Below are 13,261 nucleotides of genomic sequence, written 5' to 3'. Positions count from 1 at the left end.
AGGGCCACAATAATATACCCCCTCTCTGAATGTCCGAGTGTGACCCCCTCCCCATGGGTTACTGCAGCTAGTGTTGCCAGCACTGCCACTGCCTGGGTGGGGGCACCCCACCGGAATCCCCACCGGCTAGGTACAAGGTCGTCAAGGTTCTCATTAGCAGCTTTGAGAATTTCCTTGTATATTATGCTCTCCCTTTATGGGGCTTTGGCTTTGCAGGACCAACCCTGCCAAGCAGGCTCAGAATCTTGAGGGGGCAGTGCTGCTCTTGGTCTCTGACCTCATTTTAGCTGCATACAGACCGCTTACAGCGGGCACATAAAACAGTTAGGGACTTCTCCTTAGTATCTGGGTCATTCAGGTGGGTGTCTAGGGTATAGTGCCATGGACCGTACCATTAAAATAGGATAATAAATAATTAGATATAATTTATAAAAAAATAAATAAAAAATGTAGTTCTCCATGATAGGACAATAAATAAATAAGACGTATAATTCATTATAAAAGTATATCCATCATCTGAACAACATTGAAAGCCCTCTCATACCCGGCTCACAGCAATACATTGGCTCTGGGATATGCAACCATTTCATTACTCACTCACTCAACTTTCCAAACATAACAAATAAAATAAAAAATAAACACAAACCATACCATCCACACATACTGTGCCTTCTGTTTACTTAGTTTTTATCTTCACTATGTTGAATTAGTGCTTGTGTGTTCAATTAGTTATATGTGAAGATTTATAGAAAAGCTATATTTTTTATTGTATTGTTACAATCAGTAACCGGGCTTGAATTGTGTTTATTTCCCTCGTCTATGAGAACTTTGTAATTTTTAAAATAACCATGGAGTAGTCTTTGTGTCTCTGAACAACTGGTTATCAATATATAGTTTATCAACGACGAGAGCTACTCGTTTCGCTTTTAATCTATTTTCTTTGAAAATTGGATACAGAACTTTGCGCCGTTCTGCAATTTCCTTCGGAAACTGATCATTCATGCCAATTTTGGTCCCAGCAAGTCTTTTACCCAGGCTTTTAACCATTATTTTATCTTTAAATGAAGCAAATTTGGCAACGATTGGGCGTTCGTACCTCTGCCCTCTCTGTCCGAAGCGGTGAACGCGTTCAAGTTGGATTTTATCGATAACTTCGCGTGGAATCTGAAGCGCTGTAAGGAGGAACTCTCTAACTATAGATTCAGGAACTTCTCCTTCTTTTTCTTGGATACCTGTAAGTACCAAATTCTCTCTCATGGATCTAGTTTGTATGTCCAGTAAGGTTTCCTTCAGAACGGTGTTCTCCTTTTTAATTCCATTCATTTCGGTTTCAATCTTATTGACTGTCCCTTTTAGCGCGTGTGTTTGCTTCTCCAATGTCGCAGCTTTTTCATCACTCATCTCTAGGCTTGCCTTCAACTCTTTTATATCCTTACTAACTAATTCAAGTATACCCAGTTTGTCATTTATTGATTTTAACAGATCGGTTTCGACCTTTACCATTCCCGGTGGTGAGAATATTAAATCATCAGTGTCTGTAGAAGAGTCACGTTTTCGTTTTGTAATCGGTTCCCCTGTCTTACTCTCCGTCATGTTTGGTTGTTGCCTGTTTTCGTAATATTTGTCGATAAATGTCTCTAGTTTTAGGATTTGTTTTGTGTTATTGTCCAGATTGAAGGTTATCACTCACCAGATTAAGTAGTGCTAATATTTTAGTCTAATTTAGCAGATATTTCGAATATTATGTTTTATCTTGAGGTGCTCTACATAAATCCCTTCAGTCCGCCATTACCCTTACGTTACCTTTACGTCATACGTCAGCAACGGCACCAGTCTTTGCTGGTGGAATGCTTCTTGGATATTAGCCCCATTCATTCTTTCCTTTACACGGATCAGTCGTCCTGGTCCCTTTGCAGAAAAACAGCCTCAAAGCATGATGTTTCCACCCCCATGCTTCACAGTAGGTATGGTGTTCTTTGGATGCAACTCAGCATTCTTTGTCCTCCAAACACGACGAGTTGAGTTTTTACCAAAAAGTTCTATTTTGGTTTCATCTGACCATATGACATTCTCCCAATCTTCTTCTGGATCATCCAAATGCTCTCTAGCAAACTTCAGACGGGCCTGGACATGTACTGGCTTAAGCAGGGGGACACGTCTGGCACTGCAGGATTTGAGTCCCTGGCGGCGTAGTGTGTTACTGATGGTAGGCTTTGTTACTTTGGTCCCAGCTCTCTGCAGGTCATTCACTAGGTCCCCCCGTGTGGTTCTGGGATTTTTGCTCACCGTTCTTGTGATCATTTTGACCCCACGGGGTGAGATCTTGCGTGGAGCCCCAGATCGACGGAGATTATCAGTGGTCTTGTATGTCTTCCATTTCCTAATAATTGCTCCTACAGTTGATTTCTTCAAACCAAGCTGCTTACCTATTGCAGATTCAGTCTTCCCAGCCTGGTGCAGGTCTACAATTTTGTTTCTGGTGTCCTTTGACAGCTCTTTGGTCTTGGCCATAGTGGAGTTTGGAGTGTGACTGTTTGAGGTTGTGGACAGGTGTCTTTTATACTGATAACAAGTTCAAACAGGTGCCATTAATACAGGTAACGAGTGGAGGACAGAGGAGCTTCTTAAAGAAGAAGTTACAGGTCTGTGAGAGCCAGAAATCTTGCTTGTTTGTAGGTGACCAAATACTTATTTTCCACCATAATTTGCAAATAAATTCATTAAAAATCCTACAATGTGATTTTCTGGATTTTTTTTTCTCATTTTGTCTGTCATAGTTGAAGTGTACCTATGATGAAAATTACAGGCCTCTCTCATCTTTTTAAGTGGGAAAACTTGCACAATTGGTGGCTGACTAAATACTTTTTTGCCCCACTGTATATGTATCTGAATGTCACAGAAACATTTTCACTTTCCTTAGCTGAAATCTAGACCAAAGATAGCTAGACAAGAGCATCTGCTTACAGCTGACTAAAATGTAAATGATGTGGTTCTCCCCACCACAGGTTCCTGGAGGTCATAGAGTCACGTCCCACAGAGCTAGACCTACAGAGGACCAGTTTGATTGTAGCTCCAGAGCTGAAGAGATGTCTTGCACAGTTGGGCCTCAACTTAGAGGACCGGGAGTTTGAGAAGCTTTGGAAGAAGTGTGTTTTCCCCCTCAAAATCTCTCTCTATATATGTATAAGTAATTTATGAATAATACGATGTGGTACATAAGTAAAGTATGATGATTTTTGAAACGTTAAACATTATATACTGCATTTTCTGCATTTAAGTATGTGCATCAGAGTTGGAGTCAAATCAAATTGAAGTCAAATCAAATTTCCCTAAAAAAGCTGAAAAGGTGAAGTAATTTATTGAAAATGTAAAAAAAAAAATATATACGGTTGAAGTCGGGAGTTTACATACACCTTAGCCAAATACATTTAAACTCAGTTTTTCACAATTCCTGACATTTAATCCTCGTAAAAATTCCCTGTCTTAGGTCAGTTAGGATCACCACTTTATTTTAAGAATGTGAAATGTCAGAATAATAGTAGAGAGAATGATTTATTTCAGCTTTCATTTCTTTCATCACATTCCCAGTGGGTCAGAAGTTTACATACACTCAATTAGTATTTGGTAGCATTTCTTTTAAATTGTTTAACTTGGGTCAAACATTTTGGGTAGCCTTCTACAAGCTTCCCACGAAGCTTGTAGAAGTTGGGTGAATTTTGGCCCATTCCTCCTGACAGAGCTGGTGTAACTGAGTCAGGTTTGTAGGCTTCCTTGCTCGCACATGCTTTTCCAGTTCTGCCCACACATCTTCTATGGGATTGAGATCAGGGCTTTGTGATGGCCACTCCAATATCTTGACTTTGTTGTCCTTAAGCCATTTTGCCATAACTTTGTAAGTATACTTGGGGTCATTGTCCATTTGGAAGACCCATTTGCGACCAAGCTTTAACTTCCCGACTGATGTCTTGAGATGTTGCTTCAATATATCCACATACTTTTCCTCCCTCATGATGCCATCTATTTTGTGAAGTGCACCAGTCCCTCCTACAGCAAAGCAACCCCACAACATGATGTTGCCTCCCCTGTGCTTCACGGTTGGGATGGTGTTCTTCGGCTTGCAAGACTCCCCCTTTTTCCTCCAAACATAACGATGGTCATTATGGCCAAACAATTATATTCTTGTTTCATCAGACCAGAGGACATTTCTCAAAAATGTACAATCTTTGTCCCCATGTGCAGTTGCAAACCGTAGTCTGGCTTTTTTACGATGGTTTTGGAGCAGTGGCTTCTTCCTTGCTGAGCGGCCTTTCAGATTATGTACATATAGGACTCGTTTTACTGTGGATATAGATACTTTTGTACCCGTTTCCTCCAGCATCTTCACAAGGTCCTTTGCTGTTGTTCTGGGATTGATTTGCACTTTTTGCACCAAAGTACATTAATCTCTAGGAGACAGAACGCGTCTCCTTCCTGAGAAGTATGACGGCTGTGTGGTTCCATGGTGTTTATACTTGCGTACTATTGTTTGTACAGATGAACGTGGTACCTTCAGGCGTTCGGAAATTGCTCCCAAGGATCAACCAGACTTGTCGATTTCTACAATTTTTTTCTGAGGTCTTGGATGATTTCTTTTGATTTTCCCATGATGTCAAGCAAATAGGCACTGAGTTTGAAGGTAGGCCTGGAAATAAATCCACAGGTACACTTCCAATTGACTCAAATTATGTCAATTAGCCCATCAGAAGCTTCTAAAGTCATGACATTATTTTCTGGAATTTTCCAAGCTGTTTAAATTCACAGTCTACTTAGTGTATGTAAACTTCTGACCCACTGGAATTGTGATACCGTGAATTATAAGTGAAATAATCTGTCTGTAAACAATTGTTGGAAAAATTACTTGTTTCATGCACAAAGTAGATGTCCTAACCGACTTACCAAAACTATAGTTTGTTAAGACATTTGTGGAGTGGTTGAAAAATGAGTTTTAATGTCTCCAACATAAGTGTATGTAAACTTTCGACTTTAACTGTATATACAGTACCAGTCAAAAGTTTGGTCCCACCTACTTATTCTAGTTTTTTTATCATGTACTTTTTCTACAGTGTAGAATATATATTTGAGATTCTTCAACGTAGCCACCCTTTGCCTTGATGACAGCTTTGCACACTCCTGGCATTCTCTCAACCAGCTTAATGAGGTAGTCACCTGGAATGCATTTCAATTAACAGGTGTGCCATGTTAAAAGTTAATTTGTGGAATTTCTTTCCTTCTTAATGCGTTTGAGTCAATCAGTTGTGTTGTGACAAGGTACTGTAGGGGTGGTATACAGAAGATAGCCCTATTTGGTAAAAGACCAAGTCCATATTATGGCAAGAACAGCTCAAATAAGCAAAGAGGAACATAAGTCCATCATTACTTTAAGACATGAAGGTCAGTCAATCCGGAACATTTCAAGAACTTTGAAAGTTTCTTCAAGTGCAGTGGCAAAAACCATAAAGTGCTATTATGAAACTGGCTCACATGAGGACCGTCACAGGAAAGGAAGACCTAGAGTTACCTCTGCTGCAGAGGATAAGTTCATTAGAGTTTCCAGCTTCAGAAATTGCAGCCCAAATAAATGCTTCATGGAGTTCAAGTAACAGACACCTCAACATCAACTGTTTAGAGGAGACTGCGTGAATTAGGTCTTCATGGTCGAATTGCTGCAAAGAAACCACTATTAAAGGACACCAATAATAAGAAGAGACTTGATTGGGCCAAGAAACACCAGCAATGGACATTAGACAGGTGGAAATCTGTCCTTTATTTTTGATGAGTCCAAATTTGAGATTTTTGGTTCCAACCGCCGTGTCTTTGTGAGACGCAGAGTAGGTGAATGGATGATCGCCGCATGTGTGGTTCCCACCGTGAAGCATGGAGGAGGAGGTGGGATGGTGGGGGGTGCTTTGCTGGTGACACTGTCTGTGATTTATTTACAATTCAAGGCACACTTAATCAGCATGGCTACCACAGCATTCTGCAGCAATACGCCATCCCATCTGGTTTGCACTTAGTGGGACTATCATTTGTTTTTCAACAGGACAATGACCCAACACACTTCATGCTGTATAAGAGCTATTTGACCAAGAAGGAGATTGATGGAGCGCTGCATCAGATGACCTGGCCTCCTTAATCACCTGACCTCAACCCATTTAAGAGGGTTTGGGATGAGTTGAACCGCAGAGTGAAGGAAAAGCAGCCAACAAGTGCTCAGAATATGTGCGAACTCCTTCAAGAGTGTTGGAAAAGCTTTCCAGGTGAAGATAGTTTAGATAATGCCAAGAGTGTGCAAAGCTGTCATCAAGGCAAAGGGTGGCTACTTTGAAGAATTTAAAATCTAAACTATTTTTTTTATTTGTTTAACACTTTTTTGGTTACTACATGATTCAATATGAGTTATTTCATAGTTTTGATGTCTTCACTATTATTCTACAATGTAGAAAATAGTAAAAATAAAGAAAAACCCTTGAATGAGTAGGTGTGTCCCAACTTTTGACTGGTACTGTATATATTCAAACCACTTCATATACTGAGTGACTTCAATTCCAATGTTCACCATATACATGTATGCATGTTCAGTATTTCCTTTATGTATTCATGTACTGTCTGTGTGCATTGTATGAGGAAAACTGTAGTGGTACACCTCATTGTATGATTTTAGAAAAATATGTTGATGAACAGATTTGACAGCGAAGGACTTGGAGCCGTGAAAGTGAGAGGTTTGCTAAGGAAACTTGGACTGAGCCAGAGAAAGACCTCAGACACCAACGATAATAATGATCATCAAGTTTCATCTTCTATCAATGGTGAAGACACCAAAGGTAAGAACAAAGGAAAGACATTCTGCATCTCTTCATATTTCATCAGAAACGGTATGAGTCAAAAGATGTGATGCTGTTCACCACATTTGGTAATGTCTCTTACTTTGTTGTTACTTAAACTTCAGTATTTACTAAAGTTTTGACTCAAGTATTACGTTTTTGCATATCCTTAAAGATGCAGTCCGGGATCTTAAGCACAACAAATTCGTAACATATTTTACTAATTGAATTCATGACATATCATATGAATTGCACACACACTATTTTTTTTTTGTAGGACGTAACATATCAGACGAAATGGATTACATTGTACACAATTGGATGACGTAGTACACAAAAAACGGGAACCCGTTTTGGCTCGTGAGCACCACTTTCAAAACTGCTGTCTGAAATTATACAAAAGTTCTGGAGCATCACTTTAAGTATTATGTTTTTAATTAAGTATTAACTATTGCATGTACAAACATCTGTCAACGTTTCAGTGGGTTGAAGCATGGCTCTTGCAACACCAGGGTTGTGCCTTTGAATCCCGTAGTGTAACACACTTAATGTAGGTGTCCCTTTCGTATGTTGCATGGATAGAAGCATCTGCTAAATGACCATGTTATCAGTACTATTATCAAACATTACATCGAGAGACAAAAACAGTTAGTGATTGCTGTGACCAAGAGTTACCTATAGAGGGCACTGTAGTATCATACCAGTCAAAGGCACCTCACCCTTATAAAATACTGCACAGTTCTACATTTTTAATCCATTCAAAGTCCCCTAAATTAATATGTATCATTTTAAGTGATTGATGTTGGATATTCTTCTAATCTGAGTACCTCATAACCCCTATGATATTGAAGCTGTTACTCTCCAAGGTATGACTGGGTTAATATGCAATCGACAGTTGGGAAATAAGGGGCAATTTCCCCTGAAATTAAAGGTGCAATCTGTAGGTTTTCCACATGCAAACAAGCCTTATTGTCTTAAATAATTATTAATTAATAAATTCTTAAATTAATTTATTAGTTAAGTTTAGGTACATGTAAATTCTTCAAATTTCGGGGGCCATGTGTCCGTAGCTGAAATTATCATTTATGCGTGCCAGTGGGGCATTTTACAGTTTGCTCATTGATACTAAACCACTCTTTTTCCTTTACCCATCATGGCCTTATGCTTTCAGCCAGACCCAGGGCCCTGTCGAAGTCGGAGGAGGAGCGTGGGGTATCCATCGCCATGGAGAAGTGGCTGAAGGACAAGTTTAGGGAGGGCGTCCAGAGAATGAAATCCCAGTTTGACCAACTGGATCCAGACCAGACCTGCAAGGTGAGTCTGTTGACAGCTAGGGATTGGAGACAGGTGAAGATTCAATATTGTTTCACTTTTAGTCAAACTATTGGCCTGGTATTGAACTGAAGAAAGAAATAAAGAAATTCAAACTATTTAAACTAGGTCTGTGTGTTTGCCGGGACATTTGTCTAGGTGGGCCTGGAGGAGTTTCTGCAGGTGCTGAAGACCTTTGGCCTGAATCTAAAAAAGGAGCATGTGGGCTTGTTTTTGGCTCGCTGTGGCCTGGGACTCAACAAGACAGGTGTGATCCATTACCCAGAGTTCCTCCGCATGTTTCAGGACCGCAGCGAGGAAGGGGTCACACACAGGATCCTATCCAACCCTCAACACAGGTCAGAGGTCACAGCCAGACAGTGACAATCCAATGGGCAAAACTGGTTGTATCCTTGAAGTTTTTTTGTGACATTGTTGTCCAGTTGTAAACTGTTTTTTATTTATTTAACTAGGCAAGTCAGTTAAGAACAAATTCTTATTTACAATGACGACCTACACCGGCCAAACCCGGACGACTGGGCCAGTTGTGCACCGCCCTATGGGTCTCCCAATCACAGCCGGTTGTCATACAGCCTGGATTCAAACCAGGGGGGCTGTAGTGACACCTTTAGCACTGAGATGCAGTGCCTTAGACCACTGCGCCACTCGGGAGCCCCAATACTTCACGTACAGTCGTGGCCAAAACTTTTGAGAATGACACAAATATTAATTTTCACAAAGTCTGCTGCCTCAGTTTGTATGATGGCAATTTGCATATACTCCAGAATGTTATGAGGAGTGATCAGATGAATTGCAATTAATTGCAAAGTCCCTCTTTGCCATGCAAATGAACTAAATCCCCCAAAACATTTCCACTGCATTTCAGCCCTGCCACAATAGGACCAGCTGACATCATGTCAGTGATTATCTCGTTAACACAGGTGTGAGTGTTGACGAGGACAAGGCTGGAGATCACTCTGTCATGCTGATTGAGTTCGAACAACAGACTGGAAGCTTCAAAAGGAGGGTGGTGCTTGGAATCATTGTTCTTCCTCTGTCAACCATGGTTACCTACAAGGAAACACGTGCCGTCATCATTGCTTTGCACAAAAGGCTTCACCGGCAAGGATATTGCTGCCAGTAAGATTGCACCTAAATCAACCATTTATCGGATCATCAAGAACTTCAAGGAGAGCGGTTCAATTGTTGTGAAGAAGGCTTCAGGGCGCCCATGAAAGTCCAGCAAGCGCCAGGACTGTCTCCTAAAGTTGATTCAGCTGCGGGATCGGGGCACCACCAGTACAGAGCTTGCTCAGGAATGGCAGCAGGCAGGTGTGAGTGCATCTGTACGCACAGTGAGGCGAAGACTTTTGGAGGATGGCCTGGTGTCAAGAAGGGCAGCAAAGAAGCCACTTCTCTCCAGGAAAAACATCAGGGACAGACTGATATTCTGTAAAAGGTACAGGGATTGGACTGCTGAGGACTGGGGTAAAGTCATTTTCTCTGATGAATCCCCTTTCAGATTGTTTGGGGCATCCGGAAAAAAGCTTGTCCGGAGAAGACAAGGTGAGCGCTACCATCAGTCCTGTGTCATGCCAACAGTAAAGCATCCTGAGACCATTCATCTGTGGGGTTGCTTCTCAGCCAAGGGAGTGGGCTCACTCACAATTTTGCCTAAGAACACAGCCATGAATAAAGAATGGTACCAACACATCCTCCGAGAGCAACTTCTCCCAACCATCCAGGAACAGTTTGGTGACGAACAATGCCTTTTCCAGCATGATGGAGCACCTTGCCTTAAGGCAAAAGTGATAACTAAGTGGCTCTGGGAACAAACATCGATATTTTGGGTCCATGGCCAGGAAATTCCAAAGACCTTAATCCCATTGAGAACTTGTGGTCAATCCTCAAGAGGTGGGTGGACAAACAAAACCCCACAAATTCTGACAAACTCCAAGCATTGATTATGCAAGCATGGGCTGCCATCAGTCAGGATGTGGCCCAGAAGTTAATTGACAGCATGCCAGGGCGGATTGCAGAGGTCTTGAAAAAGAAGGGTCAAAATATGTTGGGTGCAAATATTGCAAATATTGACTCTGCATCAACTTCATGTAATTGTCAATAAAAGCCTTTAACACTTATGAAATGCTTGTAATTATACTTCAGTGTTCCATAGTAACATCTGACAAAAATATCTAAAGACACTGAAGCAGCAAACTTTGTGGAAATTAATATTTGTGTCATTCTCAAAACTTTTGGCCACGACTGTATTATTAGCGACCACAGAATGTCTTTACCTGGTTGCAATCTGTTTATGTGACATCTCATTATCCAGAAAACCAGTTTACACCCTTCAGTGATGTCATTATTAGGCTACGCACTCACGCACTGACTGGTTCAATGGAACTGGTTTGTTCTTGTTTGTGGATGTGTGATTTGATTTTGTATTTCGTCCTAATGCCCTGAGGGGACTTAATCAAAGTTACAGATTGTATCTTTTACATGTAGTTTAGAGTTCGAGTTACGAAGGCTTCTGGAAGTGCACCCTTGAGCTGCGACTCTTAACATGTTACAGTAACACGTGCCCAGAGTACTCCCGCTCACATCTAGCCTTCCTCTGTGCCACACTTATCAATTTATGCTTAAATGTTTAAAAGGCAGCAGAGGTTTACACTATGCTAGCTAGTAGGGTATTCAGAGGCTAATGTATTACTTTCCTGATTAAGGACCCTAAATTGGATAAAGTGGGACCAGCAAACATTAGCACAGATTAACTTAGTTTAGTTTACAGTCCCTTTCCCGGGGATGAGTTACCACGACGATAGCATACAGAAGTCAGCCGTCCTATGTCGGAGGTTATCTCTACCCAGATTAAGCGAAGTGTGTGTGTGCGTGCGTGTGTATGTGTGTGTTTGGGGGGCTGCTTGACATAAGACTTGCGAACAGGACTTGATGGGTGGGTTTTACATATCATTGTGTACTTTGGGCTTTGGGGTATTTACGTTGGGTTGTTGAACCCTGTAAACTGGAGTTAGGGATCTATGGTCACAACACAAGTACACTGAATAGAAACATAAACGCAACATGCAACAATTTCAAAAATGTTACTGAGCTACAGTTCATATAAGGAAATCTATCTTGTGTGACCACCATTTGCCTCATGCAGTGTGACACACCTCCTTCGCATAGAGTTGATCAGGCTGTTGATAGGGGCCTGTGATAGTGGCCCGGACATTTTCAGCTTCCAGGAAATGTGTACAGATCCTTGCATTATCATGCTGAAACATGAGGTGATGGCGGCATATAAATGGCACGACAATGGGCCTCAGGATCTCGTCATGGTATCGCTGTCCAATCAAATTGCCATCGATAAAAGGCAATTGTGTTTGTTGTCCGTAACTTATTTACATTTTAGTCATTTAGCAGATGCTCTTACCCAGAGCAACTTACAGGCGCAATTAGGGTTAAGTGCCTTGCTCAAGAGAACATCGACAGATTTTTCACCTAGTCGCAACGTTGACATCAGCAAACCACTCGCCCATACGACGCCATCTACAGTTGACACCGGAATTTAAACTCGTGAAGAGCACACTTCGATGCCAGTGGCCATCGAAGGTGATCGTTTGCCCACTGACGTCGGTTACAATGCCGAACTGCAGTCAGGCCAAGACCCTGGTGAGGACAACGAGAACGCAGATGAGTTTCCATGAGATGGTTTCTAACAGTTTGTACAGAAATTCTTTGATTGTGCAAACCCACAGTTTCATCAGCTGTCTGGGTTGCTGGTGTCAGACGATGTGGAGGTCCCGGGCTGGCGTGGTTACACGTGGTCTGCGGTTGTCGGCCCGGTTGGACATAGTGGCAAATTCTCTAAAATTACGTTGGAGAAGGCTTATGGTAGATAAATTAATATTCAATTATCTGGCAACAGCTCTGATGGACATTCCTGCAGTTAGCATGCCAATTGCATGCTCCCTCAACTTGAGACATCTATGGCATTGTGTTGTGTGACAAAACTGCATATTTCATAGTGACCTTTTATTGTCCCCAGCACAAGGTGTACCTGTGTAATGATCAGCTTCTTGATATGCCACACCTTTCAGGTGGATGGATTATCTTGGCAAAGGATACATGTTCACTAACAGGGATGTAAACAAATTTGTGTACACCATTTGAGAGACATAAGCTTTTTGTGCATATGGAACATTTCTGGGATATTTTATTTCAGCTCATGAAACATGGGACCAACACTTTACATGTTGCATTTATATTTTTGTTCAGTATAGTTTGTCATCATGTTTCATTGGCACATTAACCCTGCAGGTGTGCCTTTATGCTGCATTTGAGTACAGCCATCAGGCTACTGAACAGTGGGAACTAGTGACAATACATAGAGAACAACTCTGTATATGACGAGATGTATTGAAGTTATGTGTGTTAAGATGTGTTGTATGCCATGAACATGTGTCAAATGATGTTGTGTTTGTCTTAGTCCTGTAACTAGTGTGCCCACTATCTTGTGTTGAATATTGCATCGTGTATCGCATCATATCGGATATCATATTGTATATCCCATACCATAAACTGGGTAGTTTGGGTCCTGGTTGCTGATTGGCTGAAAGAGCATTTTTTTTCAGCTGTGTGTATATCAGACAATATACCACGGTTATGATGCAAAAGTACTTCTATACTGTTCTTTTTATGTCAGTAACCAGTTTATAAAAGCAATAAGGCACCTTGGAGGTTTGTGGTAGTATGTGGCAAAGAGGAGTGCCTGGATACTACTGTAGGAGTGCCTGGATCCAGGAGTGCCTGGATACTACTGGCACTCCATTTGTTCATTTTGGTACAGTGCGTCACCTTCTCTGATTATCAGCTGTTTTCAAACACAAAGCATACCGGTATTACATTTTTGAAATGTCATAAACTATAAAACATATTTTTGCAGAACCAAAATGCCGTACTGTTTATGCAAGAACGGGTATTCAGACAAGGCCAATGTCTTCTTCTTAACACAGGTTTCATCATATCCAGGGGAGCATCAGCCACGCGTCCACAGTCACCATGGTGGAGGCTAAACTCGCTCGACT

Source organism: Salvelinus namaycush, chromosome 8 (genome assembly GCF_016432855.1).
Source record: "Salvelinus namaycush isolate Seneca chromosome 8, SaNama_1.0, whole genome shotgun sequence".
In the NCBI taxonomy this organism is placed as follows: Eukaryota; Metazoa; Chordata; class Actinopteri; order Salmoniformes; family Salmonidae; genus Salvelinus; species Salvelinus namaycush.
This window is presented reverse-complemented; position numbering follows the sequence as displayed.